At 52.6% G+C, this 24,583-nt stretch overlaps 2 long non-coding RNA genes across 3 annotated transcripts in view; one reads left to right on the top strand and one right to left on the bottom strand.

Moving 5' to 3' along the window:
- Window positions 1-561: 561 nt before the first annotated feature.
- Window positions 562-24,583, bottom strand: part of LOC146595651 (uncharacterized) — a 166,501-nt gene continuing 142,479 nt past the window's right edge. Inside the window, exon 6 of the long non-coding RNA XR_014895913.1 lies at window positions 562-1,313. This is a non-coding gene — a long non-coding RNA (uncharacterized LOC146595651). The remainder of the gene's footprint in view (window positions 1,314-24,583) is intronic.
- On the top strand, window positions 2,318-7,128 carry LOC146595652 (uncharacterized). Of its 2 annotated transcripts, XR_014895903.1 has the most exons (4): window positions 2,318-2,729; window positions 4,285-4,436; window positions 4,643-6,888; window positions 7,018-7,128. It is a non-coding gene; the product is annotated as an uncharacterized LOC146595652 (long non-coding RNA). The 2 variants fall into 2 exon arrangements; XR_014895902.1 differs by having other exon boundaries at window positions 4,285-6,888.

The raw sequence follows: 24,583 nt of genomic DNA, 5'->3' as shown, positions 1-24,583 counted from the left end.
ATTGGTATTACTATCACAAACCCCAAAAGTTGCCATTTAGGCTGCGTTTCCCTGGTAATCCTTCCCCTGCGGTGAGTTCCCACGGGGAGGAGATTTCTCCGTGCAGTTGCAGATGAGCATTTACCAGGGCTCACCGCGCCGAGGTTTCCAGTGCTAGCGGTAAACACATGTAAACGCTTTGGAAGAAGGAGCTGTGACGGATGCATCGAGTTTCTCGGTGGATGCCAGCACGAGCGATGCTCTCAGCGTAACGCTGACAGCGCCGCTCGGATGCTATTAAAGGTTGCTCTTGTGCAACACCAGAACATGCCAAACTTTTGGCCAAAAGTTTTACTAGGGAGCAGTAACTGGCTGAGTCACCTCTCCGTCTTTTTAAGCTGCTCATCTCCCCTTTCTCTGTTCACTGTCAAACTCGACTCAGGAGCGTTTTGCTGTCCTGGAAAGGGAGCTTTTCCCTTTGCAAATGTTTAAGTGCATAATATAAATCACTGGAAATCTACTGATAAGAACAGAACAGAAAAGAACTTTGTCTGGAGGATCAGCCTTAGAACCCACTGGAATTTTTTATTAACAAGTAAAAATCAAATCTTTGCAATGTATTTCCTGGCTGATGACCAGCTAAAAAAATAAAAGATAATAAAAATGATATTTCAACCAACAAATTTTAGGTAATGCAAAACTTTTTGCCTGGCCCTTCTCTGGGTAGGTTTTAGGAAATGTGCATTTTGCTTTGGGAAGGATAGGCAGGGTGAGCCTTGGAAACGGGATTTTGTTAGCCATGTTTTGTGTGCTGGCTATGATTTGCCAGTGCTTTTATTTTTTTGAGGCTGGCTCAAGAGGATGAGCCCTGCAAGTAATTTCCCTGATAGAAGATAAAAAGTGCTGCTGTACGTTTGTAGTTGCTTTTAACGTCCAAGGCTACAAACGCAGAGATTTCTCAAACAGCATCTCCCAGTTCCCACCGTAGGCGCCTAGTGTGCTTGAAAAGAGTGAACAGAACTAGAGCGAAGAATAGAGGAAAATCCCTATCAGGTGTTTCCTGGGTGTGCAGAGGGACAGTTACGGGTAACAGTGGCAAAACGAGTTTCCTTTTGTCTTGGAAAGTCCAGCGTTGACCGTCGCTGCCGCAGCGACTGCCCGTGAAACCAGGCGTCCCCGCTCGCGGCGTGCACCAGGGTCCTCCGCCTGCAGGCATTCGGGGCCGGCGCTCGTACCCACACCTGGAAGCGCTTCACCTCCGCAGCGTTTCCAGCTGAGACGGCAGGGCATGAGCTGTCATGCGTCGTACTCTTCTCCTCTGATCTGCTACAGCCCTATGTAGAAACCAAAACAGATGATCTTATTTGAGTACTGACTCACTTTGCATGGAAATGATGTCACATGACGACCACGCTGGAGCTCGGCGCTCTCACCAGTCTGCAGAATAACATTTTACACCTAGATCATGTTTTATAGCTATTTGCAAAAGTTAGCCAGCATCCAGCTGAGGCGGGAAAATGCTATGAACCTTTCTTCACATTAGGGAACAAAGACAAGATAAATGACCCGGAAAGGTTGCAGCAAGATTCAGCTTCAGATCTGGAAGCAGAATTCAGGATTTCCTGGATCTCAGACCCAGCCAGGATCCCTGCCCATCCCCGAGCTGCTCCAGAAAGATTCCCACATTTGCTTTAAATCCGCAATGATCGACCTATCAAACGCGACCCAAAGATTTACCTCCCCAAACGCAGCTGATGCTTTTCTTTCCAGTATCTCATTGGAAACAAGATCCAAATTATAACGTCACAAATGCGCAACTACCGACATTTAAATATATATAAATCTAAACTATAGCACTCTTTCASTTAAGGCTACGCGGTCGCGGTGCCGGCAGCGCGGCGCGGGGAACCCGGGAGGCGGCGGTGGCAGCGGCGCGAGCGCGGGGATGCCGCGCAGCGCTCCGGGTTTGACTCCCATTTCGGGTTTTTTCCGACAAGAGTGCATTGTTTCATGCCCTAACACGGGCCACAAAAACAGAGAACTCAATTGTGCTTGTTGTAATGCATGTATAATTTATAATAATGTTGGTTATTAAAGGATTTTTAGTAATTAACAGCTATGTGCTCTTTCGCTGCCTTCTCCCTGCTTGCTTTCTTTTTTTCTTTCTTGGCCTGTCGTAGTAATGAGCGTTCCTGCAAGATGCTCTGGAGCACAGTCCATAGGTCTTGGCACGGGAGCTGCAGAGGAGCTTTTGAAAGCCTGCCAGCATCTCCGACATCGATCTCCCAGGCACTATATAAAGCCAAACCCTCCCGGGCCCAGGACGGCGGCGGCGGCTGGCCGCAAGGGCACCGGAGCAAGCCTGCTCCCAAAGCCAAAATGCAGCCGGGGCGAAGCGGGCAGCGAGGCCGGGGGCGGCGGGGACCCGGCGCGTTCGGGGGCCTGGGCACCGAAATCCCGAGGAAACGGCTGCGCCAGAGCACGCGCCYCTGCCGGAGCTAAAATGCCTCAAAAGGGCAGGCCGGTTTCTCTGGAAGCTGCGTCTGAAAGCAACCGGAGGAAAAATCGTTCCGACACCGGCAGCAGGTCCCGCTGCGCTCGTGCCAGCGACAGCACTGTGATTTTCCAGTTCAAAYGGGCTTTTCTTTCGTTACTGCCGTAAGCGCTGTCTTCCGTGCAGTACCGTACAGCGACAGGACTTCGGACCGTCTTCAAAACGGGAAAAGCGAGAATCGGAGCAAGGCACCTTGGTAAATCCAAACTAAAGCCGTTTGAAGGGGTTTTCCTGCGTGGGGCATTTCACAGTTGCTGGCCCCCCGGCTCGCCCCGACCTCGGGATCCTGCAGTCCTGCCCGAGGGGGCTGTGCCCGCCCGTGCCAGCTCGGCGCGCGCGCTGCGCCAACGGCAAAGCCCGTCGCGGCCGGGGCTTCGGCCGCCCCTCGCCGGCGCTCCTCGGCGTGCCGGGCGCGCGCCTGGCGGTGCGCAGGGGCTCCCGCGCCGCCGAAYGCAGGCATCCAGCCCCTGCGGTCGCTCCCTTCCCCTGTTTTCCAGCCGGCACTAAATGCAGTCCGCAGCTGGCTCCTAGGTAGCCTCAGGTCAGTGGTTTGCAGAACCTGCTTTAAATGGTGCGCGCCGRCGGGACCCGGAGGCGCGGGATCGCCCCGGCACGCGGGCAGGAAACCCGCAAAGCGAACCCCGGATTCGGCCTCTTGCAGCCCCGGCGGGCTCCCTCCGGGAGGGAGGGCAGGACGGGCGGCGGCGCCTGCAAACGCYGACGACAAATTGCATTCGACTTCAAAATTGCACGAGCGATCGAGAACTGGCGGGGGGGGGTAACAAAATCAGAGAGAAATTAGCCCAGCAGTGCGTTTCGCTGGTCCCCAAATTAATGTTAATGGTTACTGGAAAGCGCCCAAGGCGAGCGGGGCGTTTGCAGGCTCCTCGAGGCCCTTCCCACGAGTATCTTCTGTGGGTGGGACAAGCTGACTCACAGTTTCCAGGGCTGCAGTAACATTTCAACAGAGCGCTCCAGCCAAGGGGACGGATGGCAAAGAGCACATTCCGAGCAGGCTGCTGCTTGGGAGCCTTTCTGACAGCATGCTGGGTTCTTTGGGCCTGGGGTGGGGTTTTTTGGTTTTTTTTTTGTTGTTTTTTGTTTTTTTTTGGGTGTCAGAAAAATGCCAGTTTGGCAAAACCAAGAGTTTTTCATCGCGGCCTGCCAGCGTCCATGAAGTGCTGTTTGCAGAGGCTGCCCAGCTCCCAGGCTGGGTTTCCAGCCGGACCCGCAGGGGCGACGTTATCTCCCAGCGGGTCCTCGCCGGCGGGCCGGAGCGGCCGCCTGCAGCGTGCCGGCCCCGGCGAGGTCCGGCGCTCGGAGCAGGGGTGCAAGCCTGCRCCCTGCATCCCTGGAGAAGCGCCTGCTCTGCTGGGCCTTGCAGGGCCCCTTCCTAAATATCTATAGCTCAGTTCCCTGGTTGGAGGCAGCAAGATCAGGGATTTAGCCCAGCTATCAGGCAAGCGTCAGGAGTACAGGACTGTCCCCTGCATTGCTTGCTTTCATTTTCGTAGGAAAACAAGCTCGAGACATCCCAGTTAAGTCTTGGTGCAATCCAAGGAAAGCACAAGTGTCTCAGGTTTTGTAGGACAGAAAGGCTGGCTTCATCCAGAGYTAGTGCCGGTCTTAACAACCAAGAAAGGTGGGTTTTCCCCCTGAGCAAAGGCTGTATTTCCATCTCTCCTCCTTGCTCTTGTTTCACTATGCCTATTCTTCCTTGTTTTTTCTCTCTCTTTTTTCTCCCCCACTAGGGAGAACATGTCTTTGTGTTGCAAAAACCTTCAGTACTGTTCAGCGCATATCTGCAGGCATCTCCTGATCGCAGGCAGGATCGGGAATGTGAGTGCTGCCATCTCCCAAGTACGCCCATCCTCTGGCCAGCTAGGCAGATTCGCAGAATTGGGTAAATTCCAATTTATTGGCCAAGATTGCAATTCCAGCTGCCTAACCAAACCAATCTATCAAAACCTCTAGAACCTCTCTGCCACTACCTCCTTAGTCTCTTCTCGATCCCATGCAAGCACAAGCAATTTACTTTCACTGTATTTATTCTTATAGCACGCTAGGGAGGCAGTGAATTACTATTAACTTCCTTTTTTATTCATCTAGAGGGCTTGTAGCAGGAGGGACCCACAGAGGCACGTTGGTACCCAGCTCCCACCGAGTCCTGTGGGAGGCAGAGCCCTAATTACCTCTGCTCGTCCCGGGAAACGAGATTTGCCCGAGGTAGCAGTGCGCGTCTGTGCCCATAAGGGAATAGAGCTCATGTGAAAATCCAGAACGGAAAACCTTCTCCGCTTMAGAAGTGTGCTGGGACATGGTAGCTGTCCTAGGGAAGAGGCACAGCCTGGTTTCGTTAAAAAGCTCACAGCTCGYTTGTATGCCCCCCAGGTGGGCAGTCCCTGCCCTAAACTGCTCCTTTCTTTCCCATTTCCCCTACCTGAGCGTACTGAATCCATATTGCCACCTCATGGCAACTGCTGGTTGCTCRGGAGATTGCTCGTGGCCCACCAGACACCACGTCCAGGTTGCCTGTGTGACGGCACTGCCAGCCCCGGTCTCAGCCCACAGCAGTGGGTCTCGGTGGTTGGGTGCTCAGTGAAATGGTGCCGACAGTCCCAGTCTGGAGCCTGGCATCAGCCTCCGGGACAGGCCGACCGGCTCGCAGGGACGGGGCTGTCCCCTGAGGCTGCTTCYCAGCCGTGGAGCTCAGCAACTGTGCTGACCCTGTGGTCCGTCTCAGAACGACTAAGAGCGTAACTTCCCCAACTGCTGTACAGCACAACGAGCGCTGGAGGAGCAACTTCAAAAACACCGACTGTAACTTCTTCCCAGAGGCCGGAGAAGTGCAGGCCACTGCTCCTCTGGACATGGGTTTCTAAGTACTTCCTGGAGCTGGAAAGCAAACCTATAATTCCCAATAGCAACAGGATCTTGTTACCCTACCTCTGTTTTCCATATTCAATAGATGGCAGCAGGACGTCACTCTCCCGAGCACCAGCCCAGCGCAGGAGTGGATGACTGGCGTCGTTAGTGCTCTGGGCTCTGGAAGGAACCCGCTTATCTGGGGGAAGATCTACCTGCTATCAAACCTGCTAGTGTCTTTCCTGATACCACTGAGAGCTCTTTGCAGTGCCCTTTTGAACTTACAGTCTAAAAAAAAGAGATCTGTCGGTGGAGAGGATGAGGGCATTGGCTCTCGAGCCCTCGTCCAGCAGGGCATGCCACCTCTTGATYAGCCAAGAGCGACCAGCCGGCTTCCAGTAGATAGGGCACTCGCCCCGGGGGGCACTGGTACAGGTTGGCAAGGTGGATGGGGAAGAGAAATCACCTTCAGCCAGGCCGGCAAGGGCCTGCACCCCAAGCCGCTGCAGAGCGAGCTGGATGTGCTCTCTGCACCCACATCTCAACCTCAGCGTGGAGCGGCGAGGAGGAGCTCGGCGTCTGCTCCTCCAGTGCGGCGGGCAGCGCAGCTCGACGGTCATGACTGAGCTGGGCTTAGGGACAGTTGGTTCCTGCCTGCGCCTTCCTGCAGGGCTCTGCCACTCTCTGCCGTGCTTCCCCGGGGGAAGGCGTCAGTCCAGCTGGCTGCCTGCACGGGAGTTTAGGGATCCCCAGCCCCACAGAAATTCATACCGTGTGTCTTAGCCTCATTTTTTACTTTTCTGCTTGTAGACAGAGCAGTGGGGCTAGCTGTGAAACTCTTTTTTTCCTGTTCTGGCTAGAGGAGTCAAGTAATATCACATAAAACAGATGCTCTGTTCAAATAGGAAGGGAATTACCACCACCCGCGTCCACCAGAGGATACATCTAAAAACAYGCCACCCATAACAAACACACGGACCTGGTCCTTTTATCAGCATTTATTCAGCAGCCTGTGGAGACCGGCTGCCTTTCTGGAGTCCTTTCCAGGCGGGTAACACCCAGTTCTGAAACTGCCCTGTACTGGGATCTGGCTTGACTTTTGTGAACCRGCATCTGCGAGCTGGAAGGGGTCTGTACTGGTAAGGAAAACAGTCCCGCACGGCGGGCGGCCACCACATCCATCTACCAGCAACCTGCCTAATACGCCCAACTCCCCATTTTTTTTCTTTTTAATCTATCCCTGTCCCTATTTACCCATACGATTTGCAAACACAAACCTGGAAGTTCCCTAGGGGACGGGATTAAAAACAGATTATTCTAGTTGGAGCGGGTCTAGAAAACAGAGGGATTGTATCTCTACGTCAAAACCAGATTTTAACCAGCCACCCTCTACTGCAGAGGCTTGCCGGGCGCGCGGTGCTCTCCCAGCAGCAGGACGGGCCGAGGAGGAAGCGCAGGTTGACGAAGACAGCGGAGCCGATCCGAGAAAGGTCAGATATAAACGGCAACCTGTCCGTTTATGCAATAGTTTGCTCTTCTATTTACGATGGTGTTTTCTGGGAAGAGCTGGTCAGAGCCAACTAGGGCAGGCTTGTAAAAAGATAATTTTTCTCCCGTAGAAAACCCAGAGACGGACAGCCGGGGCTGCTGGCTTTTCTCCTTCCCGCAGTCCGCTGCCCCGGGCGACGTGCTGCGCGGCAGCAGCTCTTCGCTGCCGGGCGGGCGCCTGGCGTGCCAGCGAGGAGCTCCTTACCACCGCTTCGGTAAATACTTTTTGCAGCGCTGTTACTTCGTAGCCGTCTCCAACAACAACTCGGAGAGAGCAGCCACAAGACGCGTTAGCAAGAAGCTGCTGCCACTGACCAAAACTTCAGAGAGGCAGGAGCAGAAGTGGGGAGAGAGCAGAAACGGGGACGGAGGCACTGGCCGGAGAGGCTGGCCGCAGCGGGAGTCCGCGGTCGGGTCGGCCGGACCCGCGCGCCCCTTTCGGACGCTTCCCCGGATTTCTTGCAACCTCAAAACAGGGATGTGGAAATCGTTAGGGAAGGAGAGACTCCTCTCTTCTCGGCTTTGAAACCAGACCAAAGGTAGCCGGAGGCAATCGTTACTTAGTACCAAAACTACATCTCTTGGTTTTGGTTTTTTGTTTTWTTTTTTCCTGTTGAAACTGTACTTTGAGTAACTCTGCTGCTGGCCGGCGCCAGGACCTCCAGGGCTTGCTGATGCAGAGGTGAGCGAGGAAGGAAGGCAGGGTTGGGGAGGAGAGGCGCTGACCCTGCAGCCAGCGGCTCTCCTTAAATACACGCCGAGCCGCACGACGGGAGGACGCAGCCGTAGCGCGGGCCGGCGGGCGCTCTCCTCCGGAGCCGCCTGCGCCCTCTCTGCGGTCATCGCGGCGGCTCTCCACGCTTCGCCCGCACCGATGAACCTGAACGCCTGCGCTGGTGCCAAAAGCCGGGGTCCAGCAGCCAGACCCTCGGAGGGTGTAAAGTGGCCGACACACAGCAGACGTTTCTCTCGGAGTCGTAAAGCAAGGGTGGCATTTTTATTAGCTGAGGTTTCCTCCTCTTTTTTTTCCCCTTATTTTTTATGGCCGTATCCACAAACGCTGAGAGCCAGAGGGAATTATTTGTTACTTACATGAAAGCAAGAAGCCACCAGACCACAGTGCTGCAACCGCTCTCCGTATCATTATTTTCTTCTTCTGGATTTATATGAACCTCATGATTAAACCTTAGCTAATGCAGACGGCCTTACAACGCACGGAGCGCTAATAGCTGCTAAGCAGCATTATTAATTATTGTAATTACAGCATGTAAAACATCTTTTGATTGCATGGAAGATTGCATTAAAGATTGCACTCGTTCCTGTTCGCATGTCGGTGCCCGTCATTTGTTTAGGCAACGGGACCTGTCCGAGGGCTGCAGACAGGGCCGGGCCGGTCGCCCTGACCGCGGGCCGCCGCTCGCTGCAACGCGCCTGAGGTCATTTCCAAAAGCGCCGCTAACAGTGCGCGGGAAGCGGCGCCCCGGAGACCTGCGGGAAGCGGCGCGGAGATCGAGCACGGAGATAGGCCCGCGCGAAGGCGCACGGGGGGAGCGCTGCCCGCGGCCCGCCCGCGGAGTCTCTTCCTCGCCGACGRCCGTCTATTTTAAGTCCGAGCCCAAGCCAAAAACGGCAACGGCCGCTCGGTGGCTCGCGGCGGACCGCGGGTCTCGGCGGCGGGGGGCCGAGGCCGAAGCGTCCTCCTCCTCTAGGGAATAAAACAAAAGAGCGGCTTTAGGCGCCGAGATACGCGGTTCGCTCTTCAAGCAGAGCGGCGAGGGCTCTTCAGACTTCGCCTGCAAGGTATTTCTGGGTGTTTTGGAAAACCTTAACAACCAGCACACGGTCGCTTTAGAGCGCTGGTTTTCCATGCAGACACACTACTGTTTTCCCATAAATACGTTCCACAGAGCCCTTCCGCCTCCGAGCTTGCTRCACGTGGCTTCTGCGTCTCGGGCGGCCGAAATCGGGGCTCGACAGCAGCGGCGACGGCCCGGGAGGCGCCGCGCCGCTCGCGGGACGAGGGCTAAGTGCTGCCCTGCAGCGCGGATCTCGGGGCGGGATCCCCGGGATCTCGGTGGCGACGTGGGACCGAGGGCGGGGGGGGAGGAAGGGAGCCAAGTGCCACCCGCAAGTGTCCCGCCAAGGGTGACGCCGGCTAGGGGCAGGTCAGCGCCGCAGACAGCCAGGGCCCGCGGGGCACGGGGCGCCCGAAGCGCCTCTTCTGCAGAACCTGTTTCACCAGCAGCGTTGCCCCGTACACATCGTTTTCAGTAAGTGTCTGAAGAGGCACGTTGGGCGTCGTGAGTATTGCTGACTGCTCTGCCCACCGCGGCGTCAGGGACTCGCCGTCCGCTCTTTACTCCGAGTCCCGCTCCCCGGCGTGGATGTGAGTCTCCTGCTCCGGAGATGCTCGAAACCCACCTGGACGCGACCAGTGCAAGGTGCTTGGACCGGCCTCGGCGCGGCGCCGGCGCCCCGCAGGGCACGCGGCACCTCCGCGCGCGGCTGGCGGGGGCGGCGGGCAGCACGAGAAGACGCGTCCTGGCCTGAAAGCGCGGAGGGACCCGAAATCCGCCAAGACCCCGCGTCCGCGGGCGAAGCTTCCGCCGAAGCAGCGAGGCAGAGGCGGGTTTGCAGCGCCGCGGCGAGGTTCAGAAGGAGCAGCGCGGGCCTCGAGCTCCGCCGCGCCGCGGGTTTGACCCGAGGACCGTGYGCGCTGCAGTCCCTGCCCCGTCACTATTAAACCCATGAAAACCACCCGGCTTTTTTTTCCCTTGCATTTTAAAAGTCTTTCTAGCTTCATAAAATATGCGACCGCTTAGGAAAGAATCCGTGGCCAAGTGTATAAATGATGACTAACAAGCAGGAATTTCGTGGCGTTCAGAGGGAGCGGGACAAGCTGACGAGCCGCTGGCATAACGAGTTAATTATTTGCTTCGCAACCTACCTGGCGCGSGGAGCCAGATATCCCTCCCGCAGACGTCAGTGGTGATGGGTCATCAGCTCCTCCACCCACAGGAACGAGTTTAGGTTAAAGATCCAAAATCAGCTGCCTCAGACACGTACCAGCCCAAGGTTGCTCACTGCCCGTAACACGGATGCTGAAGAAGATTCCAAAGCGTTTTCAAAACGAAACATTTTGACACTTTGCTCCGAAACAATCGTCATTTCTAAATGACACACAATTCTGTTTTTTTTTTAAACGCTAGAAAGTTTTGCGAGCCGCTCCAACCACGCATGCAACCAAACCAACATTTTTTTCAACTCATGAGTTCCCAGAAATATTTCAAACTGTTTGTTTTCTTCAGAACKAGAACAAACTTCCCCTCCCCCCCTAAATTTTGGAGCAGCCAATAATCCATTTTTTTTCCGGGAGTTAGTATCGTCCTAAGGCTTCTCGGTGGAAGGCACGCTGCTGTGTGTCACGAGGGCTACGTGGCAGCGACAAAGCAACGCTCGCGGCACTGCAGGACCCCAGTGGAACGAGGCTGCTGGAGAGTATCTGGTATTTCGGCAGAGGCRGGGGAAGGAAGGAGCTGGACAACGGTGGGCTTTTCCGATGAAGAACATTTCTAGCGAGAACTCCCTGCCACGGGAAAAGTTCCCCACTTTATTTTGACAACGCGCTTAACCCGTGCCCAGCGTTCGGCTCGCTGCAGAGCCTCGGAGCAAACCTCCGCCGTGCCTCCTTCCTCAGCCTGCGCCGGCGCGCGGGTGCCGTCCGGGCGCCGCGCCGCCCCCGCGGGCCCGCGCCTCGGTGCTGCCGGCAGCGGCTCGGCCGCGGCCCGCCGGGCTCCTCCGCTGCGCCCGGCGCGACGCCGTGCGCGCAGCCCCCGGCGCGACGGAGACTCGCACATTGTTGCCTTTTCCTGTTTTGCTTTGCGCAGAGTAACTCCCCTCCGCGGAGTCTCCGAGGCTCCACAACCAGGCTATTAATAAACCTCGCTGCTCTGCACGGTGCAAGCCAAACGCTGACCTTAGAGGGGAAACAAAACCTACAATTGTGCGGAGCCTTTTCATGCCGGAGTGACTTCCAGGGCACATACAGCCCTTATCTGCCGCCGAAACACGGCCACCTCCGCAGGGGCGCAGGAGCCGCGTCGCAGCCTGGGCTGATCTGCCGCCCCGGCGCTCCAGCGACCCGAGCGCTCGGTGCACAGCACAGGCTTTTTCTAAGTTTCGTGCTTTTCGGTRGCTTTCACCGGCTTCCTTTGGGACTACAAATAAACGGTCATGTCAAAGGGGATAAGGAGTGACCTTGCGGTTACGCCACGGAGCTGAAAGTCAGGAGTCTCGCCAGGAGTCTGAGGTGGTCCTTCGGTAGCAATGTTTTCTCTCCTGACCCCATCAGGTTYGGCAGAACGTAAGCTTTAGGTCTGGAGAGAAAACCAGGGCAGTTATCTGGGAGCCCAGGCTCTAGTTGAAGCAGCCCACGTGGATGGAAGTGCAGCTGCACTCTGCCCTGCTGGTTCACCTTCAAATCCTGCTCCGGGCACACCGGAGAGAGAGCCCAGGCCAGGATCAGACTCCGAGGCTGAAGCCACTTCTGGTAGGACCAAGGGTGTCCAGCAGCAAAAACACCGAGTCACAGGAAGAGGCTGAGAGCTACTTTGGTAGCAGATGAAGCAATTCTGGTGTTGAGATTACATAAAGGCAGGTGGACATTATGATATCTAACCTACGATCAGGACTGAGCTCCCACGGATAGGGAAAGAAAAGGAAGAAGGGAGTGGGTCACATCCTGCTCCAGGTTGCAGCTGCACCCAGCGGAGCTGCTCTGGATTGGGCTGGAGACACTGAAAACAGCATCCAGCACCAAGGCTGGAATGGGCRCACGCAAAAACGGCACCTGTTTGTGAGACCAGAGGGAAAATCTGAGCAGGGTTCAGGTCCGTGGGGAGGCTTGAGCTGCTCGTGGTTACCTCGCCCACGTAGAGTGGTGGAGGTTCCCACACCAAGGGTTGAACACCAAGCACGCATGCCATTCTGGTACGGATCGCCCCAAGAACAGAGGGTTTGGGGCCTTTTCCTTTTCACAGCTTATAAAATTAAGAGACACCTTTGGTGAAATGAGAAACAGAGCAAGGCAAGTGTTCGGCTCGGGCGCTCCAAAGCCGTAAAGCAGCACCTGCTCTCCTCCCCGCCTCCCAGCGCAGAGCTCAGCCCCAGTGCCAGCAACGTTTAAAACAACACATTTGGGGACCTTTCCATTTGCCGCCTAGCTTTTGAGCTTACTGTTTTTAAACTTCTCTCCACAACCTTGAGGACTTAAAATGCAGCTCTGTTTCTTAAAGCAATTTGAGTGCCTTATATACTCACTCGACTCCAGAGCTTGGAAACTCCTAGCAATCAAGGCTTGAGTCCCAACACCAAAATGACCACTGGTATCAGTGGGGCATGGTCTKATAGCAGCCCGTGTGATGGAGCCTCCACAGCTGGCAGGGTGGAGAGGGCTTTCCAGCCGCTTCGCTGGGACGAGGCAGTGCCGCCCCAGGAACACACWGTCACAACCAAACGGCCAAACCACCTACGCCGCTCTCCTCCGGACTCCCCCGGGCARCACATCCTCAGCGAAAAGCGGTGGCCGCGCATCCGCCTCGCTGCTGTACGTCCCCTCATCAGCTCGCTCAGCTCAGCCTTGGACGGCTATTTTCACTGGTGGTCCAGGGATGGAATAGAGAGAAAAATAGACTGGCGCAAGAGAAAATGTGATAGCGAGATATCTCACTGCTCTCCCCTTAAAACAGCCACCCAGCCTTGCAGGAAACCCATAGATCTGGCAATACTGCCATTAATTTATGGGAAAAAACATGTAAATCCAAGATGCTTATTATGCAAGGAGGGGCAAAGAAAAAAATGGGCATTTTCTCTTCACTTTTAGGGAGCATCTGTTGGAGACTGCTCTGGCGACCAGCAGTATCAGCAGAAGAGCCGTGTTTTTCGTATCTTCAAGTCTTTATACACAAATAAAAATGGCACAAGAGCAAAAGAAACTCCCCAGTGAGTTGCACATACAGCTTCTTTATGTCTGTTTATGTATTAGGCTTCAAATTTATGTTGTACTGAAATTCTGACTTCTGTCCCAAATAACCTAATTTGTCCATGACACAAATTTATTTAAGATAGTCAACACTAAAACTATTTGCAAAAAATCAAAAAAAAAAAAAAAAGACTCCCAAACCTCTGGGAAGATACCTTTAGGCTAAGCGTATAGGCAATAATGAAATTTAATGTCAACAAATGTGCAGCGACGCACGCAGGGAAAGCTGACCGCAATGCCGTGCACGCAGCGCCGGCTGCAAACGTACGCCAGCTGCTCCGGAGGAAGATCCTGGTGGGATTCTGCACTCGGGGTACGGCAGCACAGTGTGAAAGAGTGGTCAGGAGGGCACAGGCTGGCATCTATTACACCACTCGATATAATTAGGGAAGTAAAAAACTAAGGTAACTTTGGGGGACACAAGCCTTCCTTCTCTTCAACTTGGCTCCCGCTGACTCGGTAACAACACGAGCGAGTATTGGGAAGGGAGGAGGCGTGCATGGGAGAACTTTACTAAGGTAATATAAAAATATTTCTAATTTTGTATAATTCTAGACACTTTCGGCAGAGATATGACGGAACTAGAACATAAACAAAAGATGACAARGATGGTCAGAGACTGGGGATTATTTCTGTACCAAGGGAGACTCATGAGCTTAGGACTCTAGCAAAGAACAGAGGCAAYTCTAGAGGGATAAAATAGAGGTCTCTAAAATCACAAATAATGAAGACAAAGCAAAAAGAAAGAGATTTTCACTATTTCCCATAACAAACAAGAACTTGGTTCTCCATGCAATTATCTGGCAGTGGACTTAAACCAGACAAAAGGCAGCAGGCACAGCCGGCCCGGAGGAGAGGTCCCCAACGCCCGGGCCCCGTTTCGTGCCCTGTTCTCCTCACATCAGCTCCTTGGCCAAGGCAGCCTTTACCTGACACTTCAGACAAATGGCTCACTTATTTGAGGCTCTAAACACAAATTTGGAAGCTCAGCTATGTGTGTGCAACCTTGGGCCCGTATCCTCAGCGAAGGACTCACTCCTTGTCTCTGGATCCTAATCCTAAATGACCGTCCTGGGAAACAGRAAAACTCTTCTATTTTTCATAGATTTCTTCCATTCAAAATCCCTAAATACCTCCAGGCTTGGCTTTCTTGTAGTATCTCCACCTACAAGAAAGCATAAGAGCTTCATTTGGCACAATAACCGGCTCTCCACCGCATTAAGAAGCCCGATGACTTGGTGGTAGGTGACCTCTGTTCCCAAACGAAACCATCGTTTGCCCAGCAATCAGGGCTGGTGTATTCCCCATGACCATTTGTACTTATTTTTGGCCTCCAAAACATGTCGTGCCTGTATTTCAGCTGCCCACAGCTGTATTTCAGCTCATGCAACGGCTCGTGAGCATCCCCCCCTGCCCATTGCAAAGCTGGGCTTTGTCTCTTCCACCAGCCTCATGCGAGTGATTTGTAGGAACTTGCTTTAGCACCATCAGATTAGTTGCTGTTAACATCATTCATCCTGTTGAAGTTTCTTCCCAGGGAGCAATGAAACATGCATAATCCTGGCAGATTAAAGGGAAACACGTTTCCTCATCCATCCCTCAGACTCAACCACCCCACTGAAAGGCTGGCACCCCGGGGAAAAGGCATTTGGTTTCCGAATTGCTCATAGCTCCATCAGCCTGGAGGAGCAGCTGGCGCCCGTGACAGAGACACAACCTGACACGTTGCGGATCTATGGGTATGTTTAACTATGAACRCAATTTCCATGGTGGTTTCCTTCAAACTGCTGCACGTGCCTCGTGCCAACAGCCCGAAGCGGCTCCGCACCCGGCCCTGGCCGGCAGCGGGGTCCCTCGGCGCCCCAGCCTCCTCCGAGCCCTCCTCGCCTCTTCTGCAGCCTTGCAGGGGGTGCTTTACACGCCCCTTTTGAGGATACAGCATTTTCCATGTTTTAACYTGATCTTTCAAGAAAACCAAAGTCTCTGCAGTCATTTGCAGTGTCCATGTGAACATGTGCACACCTCCCGGGCCACCAAACAGCTTCCAAAATCATGGGGCAGTTGCAGCCCCGTTTAGCAGGAGGGCGGCAGCTCGGAAGGACCACGTGCCACCAGCYGCCCACCGGGGCGGCAGCCGCCGAACGCCACTCCTGGGCTGCAGCCACAAGCTCAGCTGCTGTAGGACACCAAAGAGTCGGCAGGCACGACGGAAATATGGGCAGAAAAARCTGGATTTTGAGGCGACACTTTCTTTGTGATCAGAAATCCAGTCACAATGCAGAAATCCAGAAGAAACCAGAGCTTCATCACTTCTGCTGCTCACGAAGAAAATCATTTTTGHTCCCATGACAAACAACACGCGCCGGGACAAACCGGAGCCAGCGCTGCTCTGTGTTTCGAGATGATACGGTGTGACCCACGTTAGCTTCCAACCAAGCTTTTCACTTGTCTCCCAAACAGGCATATTGCGGAGTTGCCGTGCTCCCCAAACCACAGTGCTGTTTTCAYGACCTTCCATTTAAGCATTAAGGAGTGAAATGTCTAATCCTGCCGAGTGTGTGAGAACGTGACTCACTCCTGCAACGCCGGGAATCACCTCCTTTTTGGCAGCCGCACCGTATGGCAACGAGTGCAGCCTTCGAAATCGCAGGGTTGGAATCTGTTAAGTGAAAACGATAAATAAATCCTAACTGCAGGTAATACCTAGCATAACATATGTGTGTGCAATAATATTATTCTAGTTGCCAAGCAACCAACAGGAGGTACCGTGAAAGAAAGAGATAAATCGGCCTGAACACGGCAACATGCTTCGGTCTCTTCACAAGAGACTCTGCTCATGCTGGTTTTATCAGATATTGCCCAATGGTTAGCACTGAGATCTGCTCTCTGTGAATAAGAAAAAAGGATGATGAACGATTTGTCATAAATCAGGGCTGGATTCAGAACCGATAGAAGCTGCTGAGAGTCCTGCCACTGGCCTCGCGCTGCACCTAGGTACGTGCCGTTTAACTGCATCTGTTGTTCATGTAACCGCTTGTTTGGGCACGTCTGTGCACATTGCAAGRTGCTACCTGGGCAGTTCTTGGGGTGAGCTAGCCCCTAATGGTTTTTCATAAGCAGAACCCAAGTCACCAGGGCCTCCCTCGCAATCCTCTAAACAACAGAGCTGCTGCCTTAGTCTTCCAATTTCAAAGGAATAATTGCGTTATCAGTAGGAACTTGAGAGCACAAAGATCTCCCAGGAGATGTTCTGGAGCTAGCAGGATCAGGTCCTAAGCACGCATAATTCACTGCAATACACAGTGGTCTGCGTGTTTAAACTTGGCTTTCCAAGTTGCTCCCATAAATGAATGGCCCACGCTCCACTGCGCAAGCCTCTGACACGATGTCCAGACCAAGGGTGCTGCAAGAGCTGCGGAGGCCACTTCCTCCAACAGGTATGCATCACCCAACTTATTTTCAGGTGTGAAACCGAAGGTCGACATTTGAAAGCTGCTGCTAAAATCTGGCCCAACACATGCAAAAATCCCGACTCTTGTTGCTAAATGCTCACTCCTTGGGCACCGCAGCGAACGGCATGCCCCGGCGCAGGATCTGCAGCTACAGCAGAATGCATGCAGACTAACAGCAGGAGACGGCCTCCGAGCCCGCTTGCAAAAAAGGGATTTTTTTTCCCCCATTTTGGACACTCTCCTCTGCCTGGAGGAGATGATGCAGCAGACCCAGACAGGCATTCACTGTGAGACTGCAGGATATTAGAGCTAATACCATCCATCACCCCCCGCAGAATGATGCTCGCTTCCTTTTATCTCAAGCAATGCATTGCACCTGAGCTGTGCACTTTAAGAAACTGCTCAGACTTATCTCCAGCTTCACAAAACTTGCCAAATTGGCAAGCTAAAAGAAAATCAGAAAGAAACTCAATGTGCAATCGCACAGTAATCTCACTGCATAATTACTGGCTTGCAGTTACTCTATGGAAAATGCAATACAAACAAACGAAGGGACGTTCAAAAAACCAACGAGGAAGAGAAGAACACAGCAAGAGAAGAGCAAAACAAGCGCCAAATAAATGCAGTGCGATGATCCTGGGCATGTGATTTACTGAGTGGAGTATTTGCTGTAAATGTCACTTTGTTTTTGTTTTTGTTTTTGTTTTTTTTCTGTTTTCAGATCTGTTCAGCTAAACCGAATTTCACCTTTTCTGCTGATAACGCCTGACTCTGTGGCTTGTCCAAATTTCCGCCCGCGGGGCCTTCGCCGGCTCCTCCCTGGCGGCACGGCGACTGCCTGGCCGCTCGGCCGGGAAGCGCCTCGGAGCCCTGCCTGGGTGACRGCGGCCGGCACCCGCCAAGGAAGGCCCGGATTTAAGGTTACGAGTGTTCAGTGGGAGGCTCTTCTGTGCCAACAGCCACAGATCTTTAAGGCTTTGTCGACACTCATATCAATCCTGGCCATCACTCAGCTCCTTGCAAACAGTGACTAACGTGAGCCCGCACGTAGCCCCGCTCGCGCACACCGCCGCGCTCGGCAGGTCCTCGGAGCATCCACCTCGCGATCCACAGACGACCGCACGGAGGGGAAGGGGAAGCGCGCCCAGGCTAGCTCTCGCTTCAGTAGCTCCTCTTCCAGCCTCCCGACGGGCTGCAAGCACCTACCCGAGCGCTCGGGGACAGGTAGCCGGGCTGAAGTCCCTTCTGCCACAAAATCACTGTCGTTGTTCCCAAAGCTGAGAGGACTGGAGAAAACTCAGATCAGCGTCCACAAGCTCCCATCACGCCTCCAATGGCAGCCCAGACAGAGCTTATGAGTCACCAGGAAAAGATTACAGGAAAGTTCCCTTCTGTTTTAATGAATGAATAAGCTGTAAGTTTTTTCTAGGSTGTGTAAAAAGATAAGGCTTAAGGAGGAAACACTAAGTCTGCCTAACTTTCAGGTCTACCTCGTGCTTCCAGCACATTCCTAGAAACAGCCGGCATTTGCTGATAATGATATATAAGTGTCTTCAAAACATTTTATGGACTATCTAAYGAGAACTAGTGTATTTGAGATCCTAACTGCAATAAATTTCACATTGGAGGGTTTGCAGTTTTTTTGAAGGCCCTCGTGTCCCATCTACATCATACGGACTACATGGCAAAACTCTCCGAAGGATTATTCCCTGAAGCTGTCTGCATACCAGAAGGAAGTGATGAAGCTAATGGTGAAAGAAACTTTCTGGAAGTGGAAGAAACTAGATCACTGGAAATCTGCAGAGACATCTATGGCACCAGGAACATCTACCTCCATTGGCTCAATGTCCCAAGTAAAAKACAGAGTCTGTGACCCTTATTCCAGCTCCCAAGCAGTTGCAAAACCTAGAAATGACCCCATATGTTGAGCTAGTTGAGAGGCTGAGACAGTTGATTTCTCTGGCTCACATCCCCAAAGACGTGGATGCTACACAGGTGGAATGCATCTGAAAGAGCATCTCTTTGGATCTGCCACGATAGCTTTGTGGACCAAATCCTATCATTGAAACCCAAAATCTCAAGTAAGTAAGAAGCTGCTCTTCACACCCACTCCCCATATATGCTGATAGACAAAATACAGAGAACAAACTGGAGCAGCGTGCAGCCTGGAGACATCATCATGGAAGGGCTGAAGCCATCTTCACTATGGCCTACAGTAGCCCTCCAGAGCTCAGACCATCCGTGATCAGGGGCTGCTTACCTGCAAGGGCAGAGCTGGCACCAGTCTGCAAATGGGGGCCCTGTCAACGCCCCGCTTGGAGCAACCTCATGGAGCCTAAGCAGATAATTTTTTTCTATTTTTGCTGCTAATGCAAGCTCTGGGTCTGCAGTGAGTTATCGGGCCAGGTGTGCCCCGGCATTCCTGCCTCCTTCCCAGGCTTCCGCAGGAATGCAGGGGCTGCGCAGCGCCTGGAGGGCCATCACCGTCCGGGGGTATTGCTTTTTCTGTTGGCATCGTATCTAGTCTTGTTCAAGAGAAAGCTAAAGCCTGGGYAGATAACAGTGAGCTGCGTGTGGCTGTGACAGGCTCTCTTACGCTGAACTTTTGGACTCCTTACAGTATGAAACTATATATTATCCTCTCACTGGCTCCGTGAGATATCTGTGAAAGATGCAGCCAGGAATACTCAAGTTCACCCACTGGGGAAACATTGTGTTACGTGAAGATTGCAGCTTTCTCCCCTTATCTGCAGCCCAGTTGATGAAGGGCCTGGCGTCAGTCTGGCAATTCTGATGGCTCCCATTTAGCACCAGCGAGAGCTGCCTATCAGCAGAAAGCTGGGGCAGATAGCAGACGGGACTATCTAATCACATACCTTTTGCATTAGTGCTCCCATATATTCCTTCCATTTACAATCAGGAGACTGGACCGCACTGAATTTTCACAGGAATGAACTGTCAACAACCCCATCCTTCCCAAGGCCTAAAAATGGGTGCTTTATCACAGAGGCCAGTAGACTTCTTTTCTTAGACTTCCAGGCAATGGCCGGAGCAGACTTGGAGCCCCCACGAGCGAGACATTAAGGAGACCTTTTTGAGATAACAGCAGTTCACTTGGCTCTCTCGAGAATGCCTCATGGCTGTTCCTTTTCAAAGCCGAAGTAAGGAAACTAGCTCAATTAGAGCATATCAAGAAACTTTGTGTCTCCTGGTTTGTTTACCTTTTATCAGTGCTCTGAATACGCTTTCCTGCTTTTCCAAGAGAAGTAGGAGGGCTATGCTTTGCAAGAGTGCACTAGAAAAAGAAAATAAATAAGAGGCAGCTTTTTAAAGTAACCAATTAGAGTTTAATAACAGGACAGCAAGCGGCTGCTACCAGCTTTTTGCTAACTTGATGCTTCCCTGCCTTTTAGTGCATTTGTTTGGCTGCTTGATTAAATTTCATTTCAATTTTGCAGAATTATATAGTTTTGTTTAACACATAATGCCAACCTATAGTCTCTCAGGTTTGTGTTTAAATAGCCAGCATAACCATTAGTTCCTTCTTGAGCCAAGTGCCCCTTAGAACTTGCCCTAAATAAAGGGCTGGTAAAACATCCTCCGTGAGGCTGGCATCTCACAACATTTTTCAAAGCCAAGCCCTGCCCYTGCAGCAGGCTCAAAATCATCATGTCTCGGAGCCTACATTATGCCATTAATTGCAGGCAAAATTAACGACGGCCAAATTTCAAAAAAAAAGTTCCAAATTAGATTTCATTTGAGTCCAGCAGATACGTTTTGGATGGCTGGATAGGGCTGAATCCTGCCTGCCACAACAGCCTGGAAGTCTGGTCACCGAAGGAGAATCGGATTTGCAGCCTTCACATGACTGAACTCTCCAAGCTGGAATCAGATGATCAAATCCTCCTGACCAGAGATCTGGACACGTAACTGCCTAAAACTCTTCTGCAAATAAAAGTTTCCCTTTGGAGGCTGGCTGGTCCRGCCTGTTTGCATGTAAAGGCTTTGGGTCCTCCAGCACCCCTCCTTCRGCCGGCTGGCTGGAAACCCTGCCAGAAGCCTATGCGTCTGCTTTCCTGCTTCTGAGGCTGAGGAGAGGGAAAACAATTACAGAAGGAGGGGAGGAACTCTCCATAAAAATCTGATCTAAATGCAGTTAAAAACCTGGGTGAATTTTCAGAGGATTCTTTTATATTATTATAACGCTGTTTGTTTATTGTTCATCCAAACCTGCTACATCACAGCACTACAGATGATGACTGTTCAAACCTTGAGCTGTAATTTGTGCTTAGCTCAACYGTATTCCAGACTTTCCTTATTGGTTCGACTTTGTGACAGTCCACGAGAGGAGGAACGCAGAGAGTGGCCAGTGAAGTCCAGCTTCCAGCTGGCACGATCTGTAACTCAGCCCGATGGGCGATTAACCATCCACTCTCGCCCCCTCCCTCCAGAAAACYCATTTTACTCATTTCCCACCAGGAGATAAAATGCAGGTCTGCTCCCATTCCACCATCCTTTGGCTGGGGCACAAATAGTTTTGGAAATGCTCTTATCTATACTTGAATGTCCTCTCAGAAAATATAACAGGCTGCAAGGGGCTGACTTGGTACCACTAAACCTCTTCATAAAAAAAATATGAGCTCAGCAGGCAATAAGAGCTTTCTGAGGCRATTTGGGTTCATCTTAACTCCAACATCCAATGCAACGCTTGCACAGAGCAACAAATGTCCTGGTTTCAAGAGAATCCTCTAATGAGTTGTCTCCACCCAGAAAGGAACATGCCCACATTTGGTCAGTGAGCTTTATCCCTGATTTCAGGAGGGCTTAACAGGTTGTCTCTAAGGGTTAGGCCCTGCACGTGGTCACAGCGAGGTGATGCTGCACCCAAAACATAGCCCTAGCACCCCTTGGAAGGTAAGTCTGCCTCTGCCAGTATCCTGCGAGTGCTCCTGTTATCCGAGACAACTTCCTGAGGATCCCCTGCTTTAAACTGACATTATATGTGGTTCCTATTAAAACCCAAGCATCACATCAGCTAAAAAATAGACTTATCTTAATTGCTGAAAAYAGAAACTGTTCAGAAACACAGGCAAGCTGCAGCCTAGTCTGGAACAGCTCAGGTCTGGCCTACGTTTACGCAGATTCAAATCCAGGTGCTCCGCGGATTTCCTGAACCAAGAAGCACCTGACCTCATTCTCACGTTTGTGACACTTAATTCACAGGGTTTTAGATTTCACAACAGAAGTGTTGGCATCGCTCCTATTACCGTGCCAAAAAGTAACAAGTGATCACTAACTACTGACACATCTGCTGCCTGAGGACATTCAAACCCTGCCTGCATAAACCATCATACACCCTTCTGAGTAAGAAAGAGTTTGGCCATATCTGTAAYAATAAAATCCCCGCCTGCACATCTTCTTTCCTTCATCCTAGCCAAACCTGCTCCCTTTAACTTCTGGAAAGGGGCTCCAGGATCTGGCAGTGAGGACTGACGGCTGATCATTACCTTTGGGTGAGCATCTTGCCCAGAACTGCCTTCTGCCAGGCTTGCAACAAAATGCTGACCTGGATTTTGGAGCCCGATTTGGGCTTGTCTCATTTACATTGGGGAAGGTCAGGATTCCCCTCCTGGTTTTGGAGGACCTGGAGCACTGGGACCACCGTGGGGAGGGAGAGGCAGGCGCTGGCAATGCAGGCAGCAGTGCGGGAAGCCCTCAGGGTAGCGTGCTGCCATGGCAGAGAGTTTTGCCCCATGTTATCCTCCTCAGGAAGGAGCAGGCACTGCCATCACAACGTGAAGAAGACTCGCACAGGACTTGCAGCCAGGATGCTGCAGAAGGAGAGGCGCAGGCGGATGTGCCTCTTGCCGAGTTCCTCCTTACCCAGTCTCCTGGGGTTGTCATGGCCTAGATTCTGCTAACTCAAGGGAACAATTTGATCCCTTCTTGCRTGAAAGGGAACAACTTCATCAGCAGGTCATTAGTGCTGTGAGGGATGGAGACGTTCCACCATCAGACCCCACAGTCCCAGGCCAAAGTGCCAAGCGTTGCCCCAGTGGTTCCTAGACCTTCTGCCCTCCGGAGCACCAGCAGCCGTCTCACAGACCACCCCACATCCCAGCCACCCCCCAGGGAAAACAGTGGGACGGGGGTAATCTTCACGGTTGACTGCAGCTCGCAGATGAGCTGCAGGCTCCTTCCCATGGCCTCTGGGGTCACCAGCGGCTGCAGTTTGGGAACCGCTGCTGCTGTGTGTGCTGCGCGGATGTATTTCCACGGCCCTGCCCGCTGCGCGCTGCTGCCTTTAGAGGCTGACACATTGCAAAATGAGAACAAAATGTTTGCAGCTCGCTATCAAACCTCAGTGGCTTCGTTTATCCCCGCAGGACTGGTGTAAATGGTCAAACGAGATAGAAGAGAGCCAGGCCCACTGCCTCTTGGCCTGAAGCCCGGAGAGAAATGATCGGTGCATTTTTCCATCAGCTCTATTCACRAGCCGTCTCTCCCCAGAACCGGGGCGACCTTCGTCCTTCGACGCAGAGCCCGTCTCCGGGTATTTCCGAGGTTAATCACTGCGGCGACGGGCGGCGATGGCGAGACGCGTAGTCCCTGCCGGAAGGCTCGAGCCCTGCTCCGCGACGTCCCTGCCCGCCCGGCGCGACGCCCGGCCCGTCTCCAGCAGCGGCGCCAGCCTGCTCCCGCCGCCGTGCTCAACGCCGCGCTCGGAAGCCCTCAAACACGGCTGCGGCCCRGGCGGGAGAATCTCCCCGGGGAGGTTTGCCCCGGGTATGGAAACGGTGTTTCGGCCTTTGAGACTGCAGGCTGCTTGCTCCTCAGCCACGTTTTTCAGGTGCTTTGTTTCCTCTCGCACCGTATAGTTTTTAGACAAACGAAAATCTGGGCTTGCACTTGCACAAACATTTGGACATAAAAACCTTGCTATTGCCAGCTCTTATAATCGTAGCCTCATATCTGAAGTTTTTTGTAAAGCTGTAGTCCTGGGAGACCTGTGAATTTACCAGAATCTCAGCTTTCTCTCTTTTTTTTTTTCCAGAAGTCATTTTCTAGCCTTTACAGTTACAGAGAAAAGCACAGAAAACAGCAGCCCCAATAGCGTAAACGGCACAAGGCAGAGAAAAAGAACTCTCTTGGTAAGATTTAAAAGAATATGCATTCGCGTGATTTTGAAGGCAGTCTTGTGACTTGGGGTTGGCAAAAGCTTGGGAGCAGCACGCTGAGCCCCTGCGCCAGAACCTCTTCGGGAAATAACRGCCCGGTGCGACGGCAGCCGCCTCCAGCTGCCGGTTCTTGCCCCAAGAAGTAGTTCACCATGCTCTCCAAACATCGCCATTTCCAGGCTGTTTTTCAACTTGCTAAAAAAACTAAAGATGCATTGTATGTATTGCACTGCCTTCGCCAAGATAAACAAACTCACAGATGCCTTCTTTCCAAGCATTCAGTCAACCAATGCAAATATTAACAACCATTACCTTCGACCCAAAATTCTGTGAAAAAATAAAAGAAGGTGGCACTGCAAATCTGCATCTTAAGCATCTGTGTAATGTACTCCTGTCTATCTGCTGCTTTTCATCTAAAAATACTGGTAATTAATAGATAAGTGATAAGACAGCAAGTAATAATTCCAGGAAGCAGAACGATTCATTTCCATGAAAGACTGCTGTACGGTTTGCTTTCCCTTGCAGGCAGCAGAAGTACATTGCTGATGCTGGYGAAGGGGGGGGATTAGTGGTCACTCCGTTGTGGTCCTACCTCTGCCCACGGGACGGGAGATGCTAGCCCGCACATCCCGCGTGCGGCGTACTCRATTCTCCATCTCTCCATGAGGGCAGTTCCCTTCGCTTTGAGCACGCAAGCATCACACCGTGGTAGCCTCCTTAAAACGTTGGTCATAGCACTGGGACCTTCTGATGAGAAAGCACAGAGCAGAAAAGGCAGAGGAGAGATTTTACGTGGGTGTGCTGGATCCTGCCATCAAGCATCTCTGTCAGGCTTCAGCGCAGCCTGCCAACCCCTGCGAGAAGAAGACGGGGATGCGCCGACACGAGACTCGGGGTAGGTCTGCAGAACAGGGCGAAGGTGCGACTGCAGCTCACGCCTGCGTATTTTAGCTCGCTTGATCTTAAC

The sequence above is a fragment of the Rhea americana genome, unplaced genomic scaffold, assembly GCF_003343005.1.
Source record: "Rhea americana isolate MKP2758 unplaced genomic scaffold, rheAme1 scaffold_22, whole genome shotgun sequence".
Lineage (NCBI taxonomy): Eukaryota > Metazoa > Chordata > Aves > Rheiformes > Rheidae > Rhea > Rhea americana.
The sequence above is the reverse complement of the archived record's forward strand: the minus strand, read 5'-3'. Positions and strand labels throughout refer to the sequence as shown.